Genomic DNA, 23,615 nt, shown 5'->3' on the forward strand with positions numbered 1-23,615 from the left:
CCATCAAACAGGCAAAGCGTACTACACCGGCGCCGACGCTCGTCGGGCTTGCAAACTATTACAGAATACAAAGGGAAGCACAGCCGCGAGCTGCCCAGTGACAGAAGCCTCCTAGACGAGCTAAATTACTTCTATGCTCGCTTCGAGGCAAGCAACACTGAAGCATGCATGAGAGCATCAGCTGTTCCGGACCACTGTGTGATCACGCTCTCCGTAGCCGATGTGAGTAAGACCTTTAAAAAGACGGATTACCAAGACGTGTACGCCGAGCATGCACTGACCAACTGGCAAGTGTCTTCACTGACATTTTCAACATGTCCCTGACTGAGTCTGTAATACCAACATGTTTCAAGCAGACCACCATAGTCCCTGTGCCCAAGAACACTAAGGTAACCTGCCTAAATGACTACCGACCCGTAGCACTCATGTCTGTAGTCATGAAGTACTTTGAAAGGCTGGTCATGGCTCACATCAACACCATTATCCCAGAAACCCTAGACCCACTCCAATTTGCATACCGCCCCAACAGATCCACAGATGATGCAATCATCCTCCTGTACTCCCTGTTCACCCATGACTGCATGGCCAGGCACGACTCAAACACCATCATTAAGTTTGCCGACAACGATGAGACAGCCAATAGGGAGGAGGTCAGAGACCTGGCCGTGTGATGCCAGGATAACAACCTCTCCCTCAACGTGATCAAGACAAAGGAGATGATTGTGGACTACAGAAAAAAGAAGAGGACCGAGCACGCCCCCATTCTCATCGACGGGGCTGTAGTGGAGCAGGTTGAGAGCTTCAAGTTCCTTGGTGTCCACATCACCAACAAACTATCATGGTCCAAACACACCAAGACAGTCGTGAAGAGGGCACAACGAAACCTATTACCCCTCAGGAGACTGAAAATATTTGGCATGGGTCCTCAGATCCTCAAAAAGTTATACAGCTGCACCATCGAGAGCATACTGACTGGTTGCATCACTGCCTGGTATGGCAACTGCTCAGCCTCCGACCGCAAGGCACTACAGAGGGTAGTGCGTACGGCCCAGTACATTACTGGGGCCAAGCTTCCTGCCATCCAGGACATCAATACCAGGCGGTGTCAGAGGAAGGCCCTAAAAACTATCAAAGACTCCAGCCATCCTAGTCATAGACTGTTCTCTCTGCTACCGCACAGCAAGCGTTACCGGAGCGCCAAGTCTAGGGCTTGTAAGCAAGCATTTCACTGTTGTATTCGGCGCATGTGACAAATACAATTTGATGTGATTTGATTTATAATGAATGTCTTCTTTGTGAGTGGTTGGGTAATTCTTATCTACGCAATTCTTCATCCTGTTATCTGGGTCCAGTGTTCCTGCTGCTGCTGCCAGAAGGAGGCCAAACCATTATTCATCCAGAGCTAACACACATATTATCTTGGCTACAGCCATCCAATCCTGCTCATTGTGTTCAGTTTAATTTAAAGTTGAACACATCAGTTGAAAACAGGCCTGAAATCCTAACCTGAGCGCCTTACATGCAAATAGAGTTTTCATGCAAATCTTCCATTGCATGATTAACATTTAATTATTTAGAGTCTAAGACGTTGTAGGGGGGTGGGGGGTGGGGGGGGGGGGGGTTTGCTAAGATGACATATGGAATTGTTTTAGGATGGTCATACTATGGACTATTTAGCTATTTGATTTGGAATTTTAGGACCCCTTTAGGTATCAAAACAAAATCTGAAAATTATTTGATAAAATATTGATTTAGGCCTTTACTACTAAAGCCCATAGAAACGCATTGAATAACACATTCATAAATGGAAAAAAAATGTGGGACATCTCTAGTGGTCCTCTGTAGCTCAGCTGGTAGAGCACGGCGCTTGTAACGCCAAGGTAGTGGGTTCGATCCCCGGGACCACCCATACACAAGAAATGTATGCACGCATGACTGTAAGTCGCTTTGGATAAAAGCGTCTGCTAAATGGCATATTATTATTATTATTATTATTGCAACAGGTAAGCTCAATCAAACACATATTACGTATTTTAAATAATTTCAAATAGTATTTGAACCCAGGTCTGGTAGGCAGCAGGTCCAGTTTATGGGCATGAGGTGTAAGGGAAACAATGAATACAAATCAATGTACCAATGATTGCCACAACTGTTGATGCTTTGGTGTAAAGCTTTACAAATTATTTCCTAAAAAACCTTTGATGTTAGAAAAACAACCACTTAACACTTAGACAGAAAAACACCTGATTTTTCCATCTAATAGAAACACTAACCACAGGTCTGAGGCAACACCACAGAGTGACAGAAACACACCCTGTGAGTCCTATCCGTTCAGTGGCCATCAGGTCTGTGTGTGTTTCGGTGGCCATCAGCACACTGTTAGAGGCTCCCCTGAGAGCTCTGGTAATGAGGAGAGAGCGAGAGATATGCAGGCTGGGAGACAGACGGACAGAAAGACAGGCAGACAGAGGGACGGTCCCACAGGCAGCCTATAGGGAGACCGAGTCACACAGACAACTGGGACAAACAGGGGCTAAAGCTACATTGTCAATCACACACACACACACACACACACACACACACACACACACACACACACACAGGTACAATCTCTCTTTCTTACTCTGTCGCTCTCTTCTTCTCTCTTGCTCTTTCTCTCACTTTCTTTCTGCCTCCTTGCCCTCCCCCCCCCCCCCCCCCCCCTCCCCCCTCCCTCTTGCTGACAGGTGCAGCAGCAGCAGAGAAAGAAAAGACAGGATGTTCCATCCCTCCCATGCGCAATATAATGATATATCATTACACTGTTATGGCTTTGTTACAAAATGACACTAGAGAGACAGACATATTTTCTCCATTATCAAACGACCCCTCCAAGTCACTTAGAAAGCTTCTAACGTGATAATTAGCCAAATAGGTTCTATGAAAGTACTCTAATGTCTGCTTATTACAGGCTGTTTTCAGGCTCATTTCAACAAACAAAGAGAGGGGAAGAGAAAATAAAAAGAGAAATGGAGACTCCTACCTTGATGTTGTCAAAAGATGTTCTGTTGGTCACGTCATACAGCAACAGGAGAGCTGAGCGAGACAGGGAGACACAGAGACAGGGCGATAGAGACAGGGAGAGACAGAGACAGGGAGAGACAGAGACAGGGAGAGACAGAGACAGGGAGACACAGAGACAGGGAGAGACAGAGACAGGGAGAGACAGAGACAGGCAGAGACAGAGACAGGGAGAGACAGAGACAGGGAGAGACAGAGAGAGAAAGTGGGGGAGAGCAAAAGTAAATGTTAGTGAATTAGCAGGCCTGGCAGAACCCATTGACAACGAAGAGTTCATTTGAACCTGTGGCTTCCCAATTAGTTCACGGTTGACTGAGTTCCTTTATTCATTTTTACTGAGGAGGGCATATAACACAGAGTCAATTCTCCTTCTTGCTCTCTGTGAGCCTGATTAAGACAGGCCTGCCCAGGCTCAGAGAGGACAAGGACTATAAATGTGTAAACATTCCTTTTCAGATATATCCTTTATGACAAGCAATTCATACATAATATATATTTCAAAAGACGTAACAAACATTGCATCTGCTCCTGTTCATAATGATAGATTGTGTGATAGATCTCTACCAATTGAACTGATCCACAGACAGTGTGATATAGTAGATAGCTACCCATTGAACTGATCCACAGACAGTGTGATATAGTAGATAGCTACCCATTGAACTGATCCACAGACAGTGTGATATAGTAGATAGCTACCCATTGAACTGATCCAGACAGTGTGATATAGTAGATAGCTACCCATTGAACTGATCCACAGACAGTGTGAAACAGTAGAGGTAGGTATAGGAGAGGGAGAACACAACAGAGATGCTGAGAAGAGAGAGAAACAGTGGTGTAGGAGGGAACACAACAGAGATGCTGAGAAGAGAGAGAAACAGTGGTGTAGGAGAGGGAACACAACAGAGATGCTGAGAAGAGAGAGAAACAGTGGTGTAGGAGAGGGAACACAACAGAGATGCTGAGAAGAGAGAGAAACAGTGGTGTAGGAGAGGGAACACAACAGAGATGCTGAGAAGAGAGAGAAACAGTGGTGTAGGAGAGGGAGAACACAACAGAGATGCTGAGAAGAGAGAGAAACAGTGGTGTAGGAGAGGGAACACAACAGAGATGCTGAGAAGAGAGAGAAACAGTGGTGTAGGAGGGAACACAACAGAGATGCTGAGAAGAGAGAGAAACAGTGGTGTAGGAGAGGGAACACAACAGAGATGCTGAGAAGAGAGAGAAACAGTGGTGTAGGAGAGGGAACACAACAGAGATGCTGAGAAGAGAGAGAAACAGTGGTGTAGGAGAGGGAACACAACAGAGATGCTGAGAAGAGAGAGAAACAGTGGTGTAGGAGAGGGAACACAACAGAGATGCTGAGAAGAGAGAGAAACAGTGGTGTAGGAGAGGGAACACAACAGAGATGCTGAGAAGAGAGAGAAACAGTGGTGTAGGAGAGGGAGAACACAACAGAGATGCTGAGAAGAGAGAGAAACAGTGGTGTAGGAGAGGGAGAACACAACAGAGATGCTGAGAAGAGAGAGAAACAGTGGTGTAGTAGAGGGAACACAACAGAGATGCTGAGAAGAGAGAGAAACAGTGGTATAGGAGAGGGAGAACACAACAGAGATGCTGAGAAGAGAGAGAAACAGTGGTGTAGGAGAGGGAACACAACAGAGATGCTGAGAAGAGAGAGAAACAGTGGTGTAGGAGAGGGAGAACACAACAGAGATGCTGAGAAGAGAGAGAAACAGTGGTGTAGGAGAGGGAACACAACAGAGATGCTGAGAAGAGAGAGAAACAGTGGTGTAGGAGAGGGAACACAACAGAGATGCTGAGAAGAGAGAGAAACAGTGGTGTAGGAGGGAACACAACAGAGATGCTGAGAAGAGAGAGAAACAGTGGTGTAGGAGAGGGAACACAACATAGATGCTGAGAAGAGAGAGAAACAGTGGTATAGGAGAGGGAGAACACAACAGAGATGCTGAGAAGAGAGAGAAACAGTGGTGTAGTAGAGGGAACACAACAGAGATGCTGAGAAGAGAGAGAAACAGTGGTGTAGGAGAGGGAACACAACAGAGATGCTGAGAAGAGAGAGAAACAGTGGTGTAGGAGAGGGAACACAACAGAGATGCTGAGAAGAGAGAGAAACAGTGGTGTAGGAGAGGGAACACAACAGAGATGCTGAGAAGAGAGAGAAACAGTGGTGTAGGAGAGGGAACACAACAGAGATGCTGAGAAGAGAGAGAAACAGTGGTGTAGGAGAGGGAACACAACAGAGATGCTGAGAAGAGAGAGAAACAGTGGTGTAGGAGAGGGAGAACACAACAGAGATGCTGAGAAGAGAGAGAAACAGTGGAAGTGCCAAATAGAGAGACACAAGTCAAATGAGAACAAAAGAGAGAGTGGTAAGAGAGACCAAATTAGAGGGCGGAGGGACTTACAAACAACACAGGAGGCAATGGGCACGCACACACACTCTCTTTCGCTCTCTTCACCTCTCCCTCTCTAAGTTGTAAATCACCAAACTCCACCACACCTCCATTCTGATCACCATGCAGAACACACCAGTCTACCCTATATCCAGTCTACCCACAGCTCTCCTTCCTACAGTAATATCCACAGACAACAACACATTCCATTTATCATGCTCCTCAATTTCAATTCAATTTAAGGGCTTTATTGGCATGGGAAACATATGTTAACATTGCCAAAGCAAGTGAAGTAGATAGTAAACAAAAGTGAAATACACAATACAAATGAACAGTAAACATTACACTCAGAAGTTCCAAAATAATAAAGACATTTCAAATGTTATATTATGTATATATACAGTGTTGTAACAATGTGCAAATAGTTAAAGTACAAAAGGGAAAATAAATCAACATAAATATGGGTTGTATTTACAATGGTGTTTGTTCTTCACTGGTTGCCCTTTTCATGTGGCAACAAATTGGGTTTGTTTTCGAATTCTTTGTGGATCTGTGTAATCTGAGGGAAATATGTGTCTCTAATATGGTCATACATTTGGCAGGAGGTGAGGAAGTGCAGCTCAGTTTCCACCTCATTTTGTGGGCAGTGTGCACATAGCCTGTCTTCTCTTTAGAGCCAGGTCTGCCTACGGCGACATTTCTCATTAGCAAGGCTATGCTCACTGAGTCTGTACATAGTCAAAGCTTTCCTTAAGTTTGGGTCAGTCACAGTGGTCAGGTATTCTGCCACTGTGTACTCTCTGTTTAGGTTCAAATAGCATTCTAGTTTGCTCTGTTTTTTTGTTAATTCTTTCCAATGTGTCAAGTAATTCTCTTTTTGTTTTCTCATGATTTGGTTGGGTCTAAATGTGTTGTTGTCCTGGGGCTCTGTGGGGTCTGTTTGTGTTTGTGAACAGAGCCCCAGGACCAGCTCACTTAGGGGACTCTTCTCCAAGTTCATCTCTCTGTAGGTGATGGCTTTGTTATGGAAGGTTTGGGAATCGCATCCTGGTTATAGAATTTAACGGCTCTTTTCTGGATTTTGATAAATAGCGGGTATCGGCCTAATTCTGCTCTGCATGCATTATTTGGTATTTTTCATTGTACACTGAGGATATTTTTGCAGAATTCTGTATGCAGTCTCAATTTGGTGTTTGTCCCATTTTGACCTCACAACCATAAAGGGCAATGGGTTCTATAACTGATTCAAGTATTTTTAGCCAGATCCTAATTGGTAGATCGTTCACAGCGTTGTGGAAGTTAACTGTGGCGCTGATGTTTAGGGTTGCTCTAGGGCAACAGTGTCTATATGGAATTTGTATTTGTGTCTCCCTCTCTCTCTCTCTCTCTCAGCAATGACTGTGTACATTTCTGTAGGATGGTAAAAAATTAGGGAAAGGTGATAAAAGATTAGAGAATGAGAAAACAGAGAAGGGGAGTGTTTGTCTCCCTCTAGCCTGATCTCAGATCTGTTTGTGCTGTCTTGCCATTTCCTCAGGTCATTGTTTGGGAGGAGCTGGCAAGACAACACAAACAAATCTGAGACCAGGCTATTCTCCATCTAAAAACCAGGAAGATTAACTGAGTCCCTTCCACATAAATCACTGTCTAAGTAGAGCGGGTATAGGCTAGGCTATAGTAGTGTGTCTCCACTGGGCTAATTGTTTCTGATTGATGTCATGTCTCGCTCATCTATCTGATTCCCAGACAGGGTTCTCCACAAAGGGATATAGACAGAACGGAGCGAGAGGAGGAGAGAGATAATATATAGAGAGAGATAATATATAGAGAGAGACAGAAAGAGATCATATGTAGAGAGAGACAGAGAGTGATAATAGATAGAGAGAGACAGAGAGAGATAATATACAGTGGGGGAAAAAAAGTATTTAGTCAGCCACCAATTGTGCAAGTTCTCCCACTTAAAAAGATGAGAGAGGCCTGTAATTTTCATCATAGATACACGTCAACTATGACAGACAAAATTAGATTTTTTTTCTCCAGAAAATCACATTGTAGGATTTTTTATGAATTTATTTGAAAATTATGGTGGAAAATAAGTATTTGGTCAATAACAAAAGTTTCTCAATACTTTGTTATATACCCTTTGTTGGCAATGACGCAGGTCAAACGTTTTCTGTAAGTCTTCACAAGGTTTTCACACACTGTTGCTGGTATTTTGGCCCATTCCTCCATGCAGATCTCCTCTAGAGCAGTGATGTTTTGGGGCTGTCGCTGGGCAACACAGACTTTCAACTCCCTCCAAAGATTTTCTATGGGGTTGAGATCTGGAGACTGGCTAGGCCACTCCAGGACCTTGAAATGCTTCTTACGAAGCCACTCCTTCGTTGCCCGGGCGGTGTGTTTGGGATCATTGTCATGCTGAAAGACCCAGCCACATTTCATCTTCAATGCCCTTGCTGATGGAAGGAGGTTTTCACTCAAAATCTCACGATACATGGCCCCATTCATTCTTTCCTTTACACGGATCAGTCGTCCTGGTCCCTTTGCAGAAAAACAGCCCCAAAGCATGATGTTTCCACCCCCATGCTTCACAGTAGGTATGGTGTTCTTTGGATGCAACTCAGCATTCTTTGTCCTCCAAACACGACGAGTTGAGTTTTTACCAAAAGGTTCTATTTTGGTTTCATCTGACCATATGACATTCTCCCAATCCTCTTCTGGATCATCCAAATGCACTCTAGCAAACTTCAGACGGGCCTGGACATGTACTGGCTTAAGCAGGGGGACACGTCTGTCACTGCAGGATTTGAGTCCCTGGCGGCATAGTATGTTACTGATGGTAGGCTTTGTTACTTTGGTCCCAGCTCTCTGCAGGTCATTCACTAGGTCCCCCCGTGTGGTTCTGGGATTTTTGCTCACCGTTCTTGTGATCATTTTGACCCCACGGGGTGAGATCTTGCGTGGAGCCCCAGATCGAGGGAGATTATCAGTGGTCTTATGTCTTCCATTTCCTAATAATTGCTCCCACAGTTGATTTCTTCAAACCAAGCTGCTTACCTATTGCAGATTCAGTCTTCCCAGCCTGGTGCAGGTCTACAATTTTGTTTCTGGTGTCCTTTGACAGCTCTTTGGTTTTGGCCATAGTGGAGTTTGGAGTGTGACTGTTTGAGGTTGTGGACAGGTGTCTTTTATACTGATAACAAGTTCAAACAGGTGCCATTAATACAGGTAACGAGTGGAGGACAGAGGAGCCTCTTAAAGAAGAAGTTACAGGTCTGTGAGAGCCAGAAATCTTGTTTGTTTGTAGGTGACCAAATATTTTTTTTTTTTTTCTCAATTTGTCTGTCATAGTTGATGTGTACCTATGATGAAAATTACAGGCCTCTCTCATCTTTTTAAGTGGGAGAACTTGCACAATTGGTGGCTGACTAAATAATTTTTTTCCCCACTGTATATATAGAGATAATATAGAGAGAGAGACAGAGAGAGAGATAATATATAGAGAGACAGAGAGATAATATAGAGATAATATATAGAGACAGAGAGAGAGATAATATAGAGAGAGAGACAGAGAGATAGATAATATATACAGAGATAATATATAGAGAGAGACAGAGATAATAAAGATATAATATATAGAGAGAGACAGAGAGAGACAGAGAGAGATAAGAGAGATAATATATAGAGACAGAGACAGAGAGATAATATAGAGAGAGACAGAGAGATAATATAGAGAGAGACAGAGAGAGATAATATAGAGATAATATATAGAGAGTGACAGAGAGAGATAATAGAGAGAGAGACAGAGAGATAATATATATAGAGAGAGACAGAGATAATATAGAGAGAGAGACAGAGAGAGATAATATATAGAGAGACAGAGAGAGATAATATATAGAGAGAGACAGAGAGAGATGAGATATAATATATAGAGAGAGACAGAGATAATATAGAGAGAGAGACAGAGAGAGATAATATATAGAGAGACAGAGAGAGATAATATATAGAGAGAGACAGAGAGAGATGAGATATAATATATAGAGAGAGACAGAGAGATAATATAGAGAGAGAGACAGAGAGAGATAATAGAGATAATATATAGAGAGTGACAGAGAGAGATAATAGAGAGACAGAGAGATAATATATATAGAGAGAGACAGAGATAATATAGAGAGAGAGACAGAGAGAGATAATATATAGAGAGTGACAGAGAGAGATAATATATAGAGAGAGACAGAGAGAGATAAGAGATATAATATATAGAGAGAGACAGAGAGAGGTAATAGAGAGAGACAGAGAGAGAGAGAGACAGAGAGAGATAATATATATAGAGAGACAGAGAGATAAGAGAGATAATATATAGAGAGAGACAGAGAGAGATAAGAGAGATAATATATAGAGAGAGACAGAGAGAGATAAGAGAGATAATATATAGAGAGACAGAGAGAGATAATATATATAGAGAGAGACAGAGAGAGATAATATAGAGAGAGAGACAGAGAGAGATAATATATATAGAGAGACAGAGATAGATAATATATATATATATAGAGAGATAATATAGAGAGAGACAGATAATATAGAGACAGAGAGCGAGAGACAGAGAAAGATAATATAGAGAGACAGAGAAAGAAATAATATATATAGAGAGACAGAGAGAGATAATATAGAGAGAGAAAGAGAAAAAAATATATATATATATATGCTGCTGATTTTGTACGTTTGCCCACTGACAAAGAAATGATCAGTCTATAATTTTAATGGTAGGTTTATTTGAACAGTGAGAGACAGAATAACATCAAAAAAATCCAGAAAAACGCATGTCAAAAATTGTATACATTGATTTGCATTTTAATTAGGGAAATAAGTAATTGACCCCCCTCTCAATCAGAAAGATTTCTGGCTCCCAGGTGTCTTTTATGCAGGTAACGAGCTGAGATTAGGAGCACACTCTTAAAAGGAGTGCTCCTAATCTCAGTTTGTTACCTGTATAAAAGTCACCTGTCCACAGAAGCAATCAATCAATCAGATTCCAAACTTTCCACCATGGCCAAGACCAAAGAGCTCTCCAAGGATGTCAGGGACAAGATTGTAGACCTACACAAGGCTGGAATGGGCTACAAGACCATCGCCAAGCAGCTTGGTGAGAAGTTGACAACAGTTGGTGCGATTATTCGCAAATGGAAGAAACACATAGACCTCTACATGCTTTGTAAGTAGGAAAACCTGCAGAATTGGCAGTGTATCAAATACTTGTTCTCCCCACTGTATGTATGTATGTATGTATGTATGTATGTATGTATGTATGTATGTATGTATGTATGTATGTATGTATGTATGTATGTATGTATGTATGTATGTATGTATGTATGTATGTATGTATGTATGTATGTATGTATGTATGTATGTATGTATGTATGTATGTATGTATGTATGTATATATATATATATATATATATATATATATATATATATATATATATATATATATGAGAGAGATTATATATATATATGTATGTATATATATATATCCCTACACCCAAACGAGGGCATTGCGTTCATCCACCTCTGGCCTGCTGGCTCCCCTTCCTCTGCGGAAGCATAGTTCCCGCTCAGCCCAGTCAAAACTGTTCGCTGCTCTGGCACCCCAATGGTGGAACAAGCTCCCTCACGACGCCAGGACAGCGGAGTCACTCACCACCTTCCGGAGACATTTGAAACCCCACCTCTTTAAGGAATACCTGGGATAGGATAAAGTAATCCTTCTACCCCCCCCCAAAAAAAAAAAATTGTAAAGTGATTATCCCACTGGCTATAGGGTGAACGCACCACTTGGTGAGTCGCTCTGGATAAGAGCGTCTGCTAAATGACTAAAATGTAAATGTAATATATATATATATATATATATATATATATATATATATATATATATATATATATATATATATATATACACACACACATACACACACACACACACACATACACACAGTGGGGAGAACAAGTATACACTGCCGATTTTGCAGGTTTTCCTACTTACAAACATGTAGAGGTCTGTAATTTTTATCATAGGTACACTTCAACTGTGAGAGACGGAATCTAAAACAAAATTCCAGAAAATCACATTGTATGATTTTTAAGTAATTAATTTGCATTTTATTGCATGCAATAAGTATTTGATCACCTACCAACCAGTAAGAATTCCGGCTCTTACAGACCTGTTAGTTTTTCTTTAAGAAGCCCTTCTGTTCTCCACTCATTACCTGTATTAACTGCACCTGTTTGAATTCGTTACCTGTATAAAAAGACACCTGTCCACACACTCAATCAAACAGACTCCAACCTCTCCACAATGGCCAAGACCAGAGAGCTGTTTAAGGACATCAGGGATAAAATTGTAGACCTGCACAAGGCTGGGATGGGCTACAGGAGAATAGGCAAGCAGCTTGGTGAGAAGGCAACAACTGTTGGCGCAATTATTAGAAAATTGAAGAAGTTCAAGATGACTGTCAATCAACCTCGGTCTGGGGCTCCATGCAAGATCTCACCTCGTGGGGCATCAATGATCATGAGGAAGGTGAGGGATCAGCCCAGAACTACACGGCAGGACCTGGTCAATGACCTGAAGAGAGCTGGGACCACAGTCTCAAAGAAAACCATTAGTAACACACTACACTGTCATGGATTAAAATCCTGCAGCGCACGCAAGGTCCCCCTGCTCAAGCCAGCACATGTCCAGGCCCGTCTGAAGTTTGCTAATGACCATCTGGATGATCCAGAGGAGGAATGGGAGAAGGTCATGTGGTCTGATGAGACAAAAATAGAGCTTTTTGGTCTAAACTCCACTCGCCGTGTTTGGAGGAAGAAGAAGGATGAGTACAACCCCAAGAACACCATCCCAACCGTGAAGCATGGAGGTGAAAACATCATTCTTTGGGGATGCTTTTCTGCAAAGGGGACAGGACGACTGCACCGTATTGAGGGGTGGATGGATGGGGCCATGTATCTCGAGATCTTGGCCAACAACCTCCTTCCCTCAGTAAGAGCATTGAAGATGGGTCGTGGCTGGGTCTTCCAGCATGACAATGACCCGAAACACACAGCCAGGGCAACTAAGGAGTGGCTCCGTAAGAAGCATCTCAAGGTCCTGGAGTGGCCTAGCCAGTCTCCAGACCTGAACCCAATAGAAAATCTTTGGAGGGAGCTGAAAGTCTGTATTGCCCAGCGACAGCCCCAAAACCTGAAGGATCTGGAGAAGGTCTGTATGGAGGAGTGGGCCAAAATCCCTGCTGCAGTGTGTGCAAATCTAGTCAAGACCTACAGGAAACGTATGATCTCTGTAATTGCAAACAAAGGTTTCTGTACCAAATATTAAATTCTGCTTTTCTGATCAAATACTTATGTCATGCAAAAAAATGCAAATTAATTACTTAAAAATCATACAATGTGATTTTCTGGATTTTTGTTTTAGATTCCGTCTTTCACATATTGAAAATGTACCTATGATAAAAATGTGAGACCTCTACATGCTTTCTAAGTAGGAAAACCTGCAAAATCGGCAGTGCATCAAATACTTGTTCTCCCCACTGTATGTATGTATGTATGTATGTATGTATGTATGTATGTATGTATGTATGTATGTATGTATATATATATATAGAGAGAGAGAGACAGTTTGATGCACTGCACACAATCCTCTCAGTGATGAGAAAGTAAAGTGGTACAGTAGAACTCTTTGCTGTTGCTGAGAATTTCAGTGAGATCTGCGAAGCTGTGGGAGGTAGTGACTGGCTGCCAGGGGTTTGACTGTCTTTGCTTTACTAAAGCTGTGGAAATCACTGAAGCGGTCCCTCTTGACTACTGTCTGCGCCTCGTTGACTTCAAAAGGAACTGGATGCGGCACAAATGGCACCATCTTCCCTATGTAGTGCACTACCTTTGACCAGAGCCCTATGGGACCTGGTCAAAAGTAGTGGACCACATAGGGAATAGGGTGCTATTTGGGGTGCAGGCACTGACTGCCTATCTTGCAGGGTAGCTGTGAAGTCCCAGAGAACCATATCAAAAGCAAAAAACACATTTAGTTGTTGTGGATGAAGGGAGCATAGTGTTTATGTGACAGGCTGTAGAGACTAAAATGTACATGCACACATACACCTGATCAAATGGCTGAGTGGAGAGCTGGAGCATACATTTACATTTTAGTTACATAGCAGAAGCTCTTATCCAGAGCAACTTACAGTATTGAGTGCATAGCTTTTCGTACTGGTCCCCCGTGGGTATCGAACCCACAACCCTGGCTTTGCAAGCGCTATGCTCTACCAACTGAGCCACACGGGAGCCACACACACACACACACATTATTCACTGCTACATAATCATGATAGCGGTGATTATGACAATGATGAGGAAGGAGGCAAATATGAAGATGATGAAGATGAATATTATGATGATAAGGAAGATGAAGATGAAGGAGACACTGCTGTTGTTGATGATGACAATGATGATTTCCATTATGAATATAATACCCTGTTGTTCTAATAAAGCCTCTAGAGAGGACAGGACAGCATGCTCCCTGACTGTTTCCCTGATGAACATCCAGCCCAGCAGAGTACTGCTTTAGGGGAGATTGATGTCAATCTGGCTAGCTGGAGGAGATGAGTTTCTCTTTTCTCATTTTAAAACCATTCCAATACCACCTGGAGTGAACACCAGTGGCCAAATGCACACACACACACACACACACACACACACACACACACACACACACACACACACACACACACACACACACACACACACACACACACACATTATTCACTGCTACATACACCATAGTGAGTCTCCTGTTGTCCCTATAATATATGTGTGTGTGTGCTAGTTTCTATCCACAGATTGTTGTGTGTGTCTGCCTATGCATTCTGCTGTGTACTGTATGTGTGTGTGTGTGTGCATCCGTTTGGTGTGTGTAGCAAGGTTTAGAGAACAGCATTTATAAATTACAGCAACACTCATATCTTGTTTCTGGACCCTGCTGCCCCCCCCCCCCCTTGAGCAAATCAACAGGGATGTAACACAACATTTATAAAATGATCTTCCCTCCCATTTACCATACATACATGCATTATAGAAGAAGATGAATGAACACATGCCTTTAAGGAGACTGGAAACATTAGAAACATGCACCATGTGAATATGCTATCCACCCATCCATCCACCCATCCATCCATCCATCCATCCATCCATCCACCCATCCAGTCACGCATTCAAGACAAATGGTCATTATCAAATTGCATGCTCACAGACATGTAAACAAATAAGTTAACCATAAATGTTATTCAGCTAATTTACATATCAGTGCCATCCTAATATGCATTTAAATGTTATGAATCTCTGCATACTAAGGACCACTTTCAGTAACATATAATGCAGCTTGTTTCTTAATGAGGGAGAGAATCCCTCTTGTTTCTGTCACCACAGCAGCTGGAGTGGTATTGAGACAGAATCACACAAGTGTTTGTTGGTGTGTTTGTCTGTGTGTGTGAGAGACCAAGAGTGAGAGAAAGAGAGCGAGAAAGTGTGTGTGTGTGTGTGTGTGTGTGTGTCTCACCGTTGGCGTCGCGGTAGTAGGCGTGTGTGACGCTGCGGAAACGCTCCTGTCCAGCTGTGTCCCAGATCTGAGGAGAGAGGGAGAGGAAGAGGGAGAAGAGAGGGAGAGGGATAAGAGAGGGAGATGAGAGGGAGAAGAGAGGGAGAGGAAGAAGAGAGGGAGAAGAGGGGGAGACGAGAGGAAGGGGGAGAGGAGAGGGAGACGAGGGGGAGACGAGGGGGAGAAGAGAGGGAGAGGGAGGAGAAGAGAGGGAGACGAGAGGGAGAGGAGAAGGAGAAGAGAGGGAGACGAGAGGGAGAGGAGAAGGAGAAGAGAGGGAGAGGAGAGGGAGGCGAGAGGGAGGCGAGAGGGAGGCGAGAGGGAGGCGAGAGGGAGAAGAGAGGGATTAAAAGGTATATTTATAATTTCCCATAGGGGTGAATTCTAAGTTTTCTCAAGTCGAATTGTCACTGAGTCATGCAGTGATGTCAGTGGAAAGCTAGTTGAAGTTAGGATTGACCTCTATAGGGTTGAATCATTTCGCTGCCACTGTTTCATTGCTTTACTTAAAGCTCCTTTGAGGTAAGACATATATTTAAAGTTTGCAACCTCTTACAAACAAGAATTCAAATGGCATTCACTGCAGCTCTCACTTAAAGTAGGGGGAAAGGGCTAGGGAGTAGGGGGTCAATTTAAAATTGATGTTAGGAAAGTTTTAAACTAGTATTCAAACTGGGGGGAAAGCTTGATAAGGAATATGGCGTCTTAGTGACTTCCCAGCATGTTGTGCAGGTAGTGATGAGAATGGCTGGGATTTGGGAATCCCTATCCCCATCCCAAAACAAGTGGGTGTCCTTTGAATCCCAGACTGTAGCTTTAACATGAGAAACATAATTCAAATAACTCTCCCAAGTTATCTAGTGCTCCCACACTGTGCTGTGTTTCGCTGCATACACAAACGACTCACAGCTAATTAGCCCAAATTAATACATCACAGAGCCAGAGCCCCTCTCCCCCCAACCTCTGTCAGGCCCTCATTAAGCTGGTTTGGAATGATTCACGTAATTACCACCTCTATTTGACTTAATATAGAAAATAAATGATCTTATATAAAACAACACAGCAAACAAATTAATAACAACAATGGCAGGAAAGGAGGGAGGGAGATGGAGGATGGTGGGAAACAGAGAGAGAGGGAGAAAGAGAGAGGATAGACATGGAGAGAGGGAGTGAGAGAGACAGAAAGAGGGAGAGAGCGGGGGGAGAAAAGAGAGAGACAGAGAAACAGAGAGCATCTGTAGTGAATGACTGGTGTCTGGAGAACATTGGGATTAATGGAGTGTAGAAGATTCATGGAGATATAACTACTCAATTCTAATTTGTTTGTATTGGCTATTTAGACTCTAAATTAGGTTACCGCAGTGGACAGAGCTGCACTTAATCTGTGGTGATTACCCTGATACATCACTGTAGTAGAGATGGGAATTCACACACACACACACACACACACACACACACACGCAAGCACGCATGCCACGCCTGATTGGATATCAGGGGCTGTATAGTTTGGGCAACACACTGATGATGATTCTGAGAAATAAAGACAGATTATGGAATCCGTTATGAGGCTCTTACCTGAAGCTTCACCTTCACTCTGTCAATGTTCAGCACTTTATTCTGTAAAAGGAAATCAGGAATACATTAATGATCATTAATGAGACATACTTAAATAGCTTAGGTAACCAAATCAAATGAAGATTACTTTCTCTCTCTGTGTGTGCGTGTGTGTGTACCAGTGGAGGCTGTTGAGGGGAGGACGGCTCATAATAATGGCTGGAACGGCACAAATGAAATGGCATCAAACCATGTGTTTGATGTAGCTCAGTTGGGAGAGCATGGCGTTTGCAACGCCAGGGTTGTGGGTTCGATTCCCACAGGGGGTATGAAAAATAATAATGTTTGCACTAACTGTAAGTCGCTCTGGATAAGAGCGTCTGCTAAATGACTAAAATGTAAAATGTAATGTAATGATGTATTTGATCCATTCCACTGATTCCGCTCCAGCCATTAGCACTAGCCGTCCTCCCAGCTACAGTGTATGTGAGAAACTTCTCCCCATACTTTACTAAATCAGGAAGATATCCTTCCCTTCTCTCCTGCCTGATGACATGCTAGCCTCCACCTGTCCACCTCTCCTTTCTCTCTTCCACATCCCTCCATCAACAATGCAGTATTCCAGGTCCCTTTGTTCATACCGCTGGCCTGTTACTCCAGAGGATCTCCTCACCCTTCTCTCCCCTTGTTCTCCTCTTCTCCTCCTCCTCCTCTCACCTAACCCTGTTCCTCTCCCTTCTCCTCTCTTCCTCCTCCTGCTCCTCTCACCTAACCCTGTTCCTCTCCCTCTCACTTCTCCTCTTCCTTCTCCTCCCTCCCTCCCTCCCTCCCTCCCTCCCTCTCCTCCCTTATTCTATAACCCAACTCTAGTGATGAGCCCCTCGCCACTGAGTTCCACTCCTCCCTCCAGAAACAGCCTGCGTACACTCAGCATGGCTCTTACGAAGATCAACACTTCCATACCACTTCAAATCAAATCAAATTGTATTTGTCACATACACATGTTTATCAGATGTTATTGCAGGTGTAGCGAAATGCTTGTGTTTCTAGCTCCGACAGTGCAGTATATCTAACAACTCACAACAATACATACAACCTAAAAGTAAAATAATGAAATTAAGGAAGATATAAATATTAGAAATATTAGGATGAGCAATGTCAGAGTAGCAATGTGAAGGAAGCAATGTACATGTAACTGCCAAAAGAAAGGAAACACCAACATAAAGTGTCAATAGGGCATTGGGCCACCACGAGCCAGAACAGCTTCAATGTGCCTTGGCATAGATTCTACAAGTGTCTGGAACTCTATTGGAGGGATGCGCCACCATTCTTCCACAACAAATTCCATGATTTGGTGTTTTGTTGATGATGGTGGGAAAACGCTATCTCAGGCACCGCTCCAGAATCTCCTATAATTGGTGTTCAATTGGGTTGATATCTGGTGACTGAGACATACATTTACACACACACACTTTAAACCCCCTATGCTCCTTTGAGATGCCTCTTTCAAAGTCACTGAGATCTCTTCTAGCCATGGTAGCCAAAATAATGGGCAACTGGGCACTTTTATACATGACCCTAAGCATGATGGGATGTTAATTGCTTAATTAACTCAGGAACCACACCTGTGTGGAAGCACCTGATTTCAATATACTTTGTATCCCTCATTTAATCAAGTGTTTCTGTTATTTTGGCAGTTACCTGTATATTGACCATGCATTCTAAGTAGTACGCTAATGTGGATATTGGAACTTAGACATCAGTGACTCAGCTCAACGTGGATGTTCTCTAAGATCCTACAGCCACAATGTGACAAAGGGCAAAGTTCAGCTCATGGCTACAGCAAGGTTAAATACCACAGCCAGTTCTGGAAAGTAATCTATTCTTCCATTGATCACAGGTCAATGTAACTATTCTACAGGGCATTGTCCTGGGAAATCTCAAAACTGGAGTCTTGAATGAATGCAGAATTACTGTCACTAGGCCTGGGATTCAATACGATCGATCGCATGTTGCCGACAATTTTAAAGACAATATTACCGCATTTGCAGAGATTTAATTCACAGTAAAACACTGCAGAAATAACCTTTAAAATGGCGCATTGTCGACAGGCATGATCGGATTGAATCCCGGATTAGATGTTCTAGGTCAGATAAAATAAAAGCCACCAAAGGTACAGTAAGTATTCATGATATTAAACATACCCTTTTTTTTTACTGTACTCTTTAAATCCTGAACAAAAACAGTTGATTCATACAAAAGAATGGTTCTCAAAGACCATCCCGGGAGCCATTCTATATCCATGGTTACACAACAAACTGACCAATAAACTCGGTTAATATGTGTATCCAACCTATCAGTGGGCACGTCCTAGTTCCTACTCATCAATCAACATCATTAAGGTGTGTATACCTGTGTATCTGCATGTATCTGTGTACCAAGAGAGGGAAGGCATATATTAATTCCCACACATTAATTACAGTATGACTCCCCTCTAAAGATAAAACTATTCCATCTCTGTGATCTCACCTCTGTTCACAAGCTTATGTCAACATTACAATGAAGCAAATCAAAGCACAAACAAACTATATGCAGATCTGATTCATCACTAATGCCATGGCAACCCCTCGGCGACGCTCAGAAAACAGATTACCCCTTGTTGCCGTGAGACGGGGAAACAGCAAAGATGCTCTACTCCTTCAAGATCGCCCACTCCGCCCACACAGAGCACTACCAATCTTTGATGACTTGTTGATTTACCCTCCCAGGGTTCCAGTGAAGACGACTCCTCTATATTCAGTGGCTGTGGGTCCAGCAGCAACAAGAGTAGCCTCATCACAGTGGTGGTGTTCATTAGGCACCAAACAGAAGAAAACATACTAAAAACATGGAGGGACTACCTGGACAGGTCCAATATTTTTTTTCTCACATTTTCACAGTCAGTCAGTTGCAAAATGTTCAAAAACATTTTCCATTGCGTGCCCTAATGAACACGACCCTGGGTTGTTCCTCTCAGTAATCACAGTCTAAGACATGAGTGGAGTCTCTGTGTGTCTCTATTGGTAACGAAAGACAGCTCACACTGTGCTTCAGGCCTGTTGAATATTCAGTGACCCAGAGAAAACACACTGTAAAGTGGTGCCCTGTGGGGTTTAGGATACAGCTGGCTAGATTCCACTGATAGATGGGATGATTAGGCCTAATCATCATGTATCAGGTCTAGGTCCACTCAGCCTGGTGGCATTAGAGCAGCTGAAACTGCCACAGGAATCCAATGGGTTCTCTCTCACAGGGTCTATTGTGGAGGCACTGCCAACAGGTATTGTATGACGGTCAATAGATCGGTCAATCTACTGGGGCTGAGAGAAGCTGTGTTCTCCTCGCATCAATCATTATCAGTCACATGGATCAATCTAACACTGTTTTACAGGTTAAGAGTGTTTGTAAAAAAAAATGTTGTTTGAGTGATTATGTGAGAGAGGCGGCAACCTCCCTCCCTCTCTCAGATCCTTTCCATTCCCAAAGCGCCAGTCAGACCATCCCCATATACACATACAAAAGCCTGCCTCCAAAATAAAATGATACTAGCTGATAATGTAGTCTATTTTCCATTACAGTAAAAACTGGATAAAGAGCTCTCAGAGACACAGAGACAGAGACAGAGTTATTTTGCTCAGTAATTACTGACAGACCCACAGGGGTCTAGGCTAGGCTGGACATCTCCAGAGCAGCTTGTCAGAGAGCACAGTAATGGGGAAATAAACTCAGAGAGATAGGAAGGCCCTCTCTGCTCCTCTCCTTTTTGGAGACCTGTCAGAGTTTTCCGAACAGTACTGTGCTTGCAGAAAGACACACAAACTCACAAACTCAAAGATAGACACACACACAACTCCACCTCTCCAACCACCCCCTCACTCACACACACACACTGGGGCTTCATTAAAAAGAACCCTGGGAGAAGAGCCGTGTCAGCAGCAGCAGCACTAACACAGAACCAGCCAGGTCATCCGTGATTCAAGTCAGTATTCAACGTCCATCCATATCTGAGGACATCGGGAGATGACGTAGAAACCGGCTACTTCAAATAGGTTTGGGTTTTGCTAGGGCATTGTGGACAGAGATGGTGGATGGGCGTAAGCATCTGCCTCTGATTCCAAAGTTGTTTTTGAGATTTTTGTTTTAAGCCTATCCCAAACCTTATCCCTTACCTTAACCATTTGGAGTTAATGCCTAACTTTAAGATTTCGGAGTTTATGCCTAAACTTAACCTTAAAACACCTTGAAATTTGACGTCTGCACCAACTTCGAAATTTGAGAAATTCTGATGTGAGACAGAGTTAGTTGCCCAGACCACCATTAATCTACCACCAGGCCACAGGACAGGTCTCATCTACCACCAGGCCACAGGACAGGTCTCATCTACCACCAGGCCACAGGACAGGTCCCAATCACATTTTACAAGTAACTTCAATTAAGACACACTGGGATTGAACAGGCACAGGGGCAAATCAGTAAATCCTCGGCCCTCTGGCTCATACAGTAAATACTGTATGCAACGTGTTATACAATATACTGTATATATTTATGAGCTTATGGGCTAGAGTCTGCTGTTGTTCTGTACAGCCATAACAAGCTAAATATCTCAGCCAAGTATCTCAACCATACTGTAACAAGCTAAAGGTGACAGCATCACTTTCTGTCAGCAATATCATCTCCTTGGGGCTGTACAAAAAAAATAGTTAAGTTGGTCTCTTTCACCTGTAAAATAGATGCATTTATTTTTCGAAGCCTGAGCCATAGATTTTGATACTCTCTAAAAAACTCTCCCAAACGATATTTCTACCATACGTAATAGGTAAAGTCTGTGACCTTCTATAACAGTTAGACTCTACAAAAACTCTCCAAAAGTTTTGTACAGTGAGCAATCAAGTTTTTTTACCTTCTGTTCCAGGCCAGGATCTCTCCAAGTCCCCCTGAGACAGCCTTTGTACTCTGCAGCCTGTACTCTCTGTCTGCAACTGAAAGCACACCTCTCAGGCTCCCAAAATGACTATTGACTATGCAGTGGAGTCTGCTTCCAAAATTGACGGAACCTTTCAATTATCGACTGGGTCTGTGAGGCGCTGCCTGAACAGGTAGGAGCAACATGGTGGCTATATGGACTGGGTCTGTGAGGCGCTGTCTGAACAGGAAGGAGCAACATGGTGGCTATATGGACTGGGTCTGTGAGGCGCTGCCTGAACAGGTAGGAGCAACATGGTGGCTATATGGACTGGGTCTGTGAGGAGCTGTCTGAACAGGTAGGAGCAACATGGTGGCTATATGGACTGGGTCTGTGAGGAGCTGTCTGAACAGGAAGGAGCAACATGGTGGCTATATGGACTGGGTCTGTGAGGAGCTGTCTGAACAGGTAGGAGCAACATGGTGGCTATATGGACTGGGTCTGTGAGGAGCTGCCTGAACAGGTAGGAGCAACATGGTGGCTATATGGACTGGGTCTGTGAGGAGCTGTCTGAACAGGTAGGAGCAACATGGTGGCTATATGGACAAGACGCGCGAACACACACACACTTGCATTTATCTAAAGGGTTAGCTGAGCATCTCTTCTCTATCCCTCCCAGATTAAACTTGTTTTTTAAATTACTGGTAATATTCCAGACAGACAGCTGTATCTAAGGCAGTCCTTCTCAAATAGTGGGGCGCGCCCCCCTGGTGGGGCTCGGAGCAATGCCAGGGGGGGCGCGTGTGACCCCGTGGAACGTGCTTTTTTCCCCCCAGGTAGTATGTTTTTTTTGCACCGAACAAGAGCACACAGCACAGAGCAGGAGATATGAAGTGCAGATAACAAACCCTTAAGAGACACCATGGAAAAATATTTAACAGGGATGAAAAGAAAGGCGGAGAGAGACGGAGATAATGAGACAAACGTAAGTCTCCCGAAAGCTAAGACGAGGAAATATGACGAAGCGTATGTAGCGCTTGGCTTCACTGTGACTACGGTGGGAGACGAGGAAAGACCGGTATGTTTACTGTGTCTAAAAATGTTGGCAGCGGACAGCATGAAGCCAAATAAATTAAGGCGTCACTTAAAGACATTACACCCCAATCACGCTGATAAGCCGCTTGAGTTTTTTCAGCGAAAACATGCCGAATATTGCCAACAATCGTCCCGCTTTGTGAATGCTACTTCAGTAAACCAGCGAGCACTGTTAGCATCATATAAGGTGGCGTACCAAATTGCTCAGTGCAAAAAACCCCACTCCATAGCAGAGGAGCTGATACTGCCTGCAGCATTAGACATGGTCTCTGTCATGCTGGATGACGCAAGTGCTGCAAAAATAAAAACTATCCCTCTGTCCAATGACACTGTCGCCAGACGTATAAATGACATTGCTAACGATCTTAAAGAACAGCTGGTAGATAAACTCAAAGACAAACGTTTTGCCTTACAGTTCGATGAAGCAACTGACAGCAACAAAGACTGTTTGTTTATCGCTTATGTACGTTTTGACATGACAAACTCCCTGTGTGAGGATCTACTTTTTTGTAAATATGTCAGAGACAGAGCCACAGCTTAAGAGCTATTCAAAATGCTGGACTGCTTCCTGACTGAGAATGGGCTAAAGTGGGAGAACTGCATTGGTGTTTGCAGTGATGGTGCACAGACCATGGCAGGGATGAGAAAAGGACTTCGGGCACTCATCAAGAAGGCCTCACCTAATGCTGAGTGGACACACTGTGTTATACACAGAGAAGCACTGGCTTCAAGGCACCTTTCCTCTGAATTAAGTGAGGTTATGACTGACATTGTAGGTGTAGTCAATTTTATAAAGACCAGACCACTAAAAACAAGAGTCTTCTCTGCTATCTGTGAGGAGATGGGAGCTGAACATCAAGCTGTGCTGTTTCACAGTGAAGCAAAGTGGCTGTCACGAGGA

General features: G+C 43.3%; 1 pseudogene across 1 annotated transcript in view; it reads right to left on the reverse strand.

Moving 5' to 3' along the window:
- Positions 1 to 23,615, reverse strand: part of LOC311104322 (ras-related protein Rab-26-like) — a 118,975-nt pseudogene that overhangs the window by 39,522 nt on the left and 55,838 nt on the right. The window contains exons 3-5 of the transcript in view: positions 16,699 to 16,740; positions 15,085 to 15,151; positions 3,023 to 3,075 (exon numbers count right to left, since the gene is read on the reverse strand). The product of the transcript in view is annotated as a ras-related protein Rab-26-like (transcript). The remainder of the gene's footprint in view (positions 1 to 3,022; positions 3,076 to 15,084; positions 15,152 to 16,698; positions 16,741 to 23,615) is intronic.

The sequence above is a fragment of the Coregonus lavaretus genome (assembly GCF_964263955.1).
Source record: "Coregonus lavaretus genome assembly, chromosome: 28".
NCBI classification, from domain to species: Eukaryota; Metazoa; Chordata; class Actinopteri; order Salmoniformes; family Salmonidae; genus Coregonus; species Coregonus lavaretus.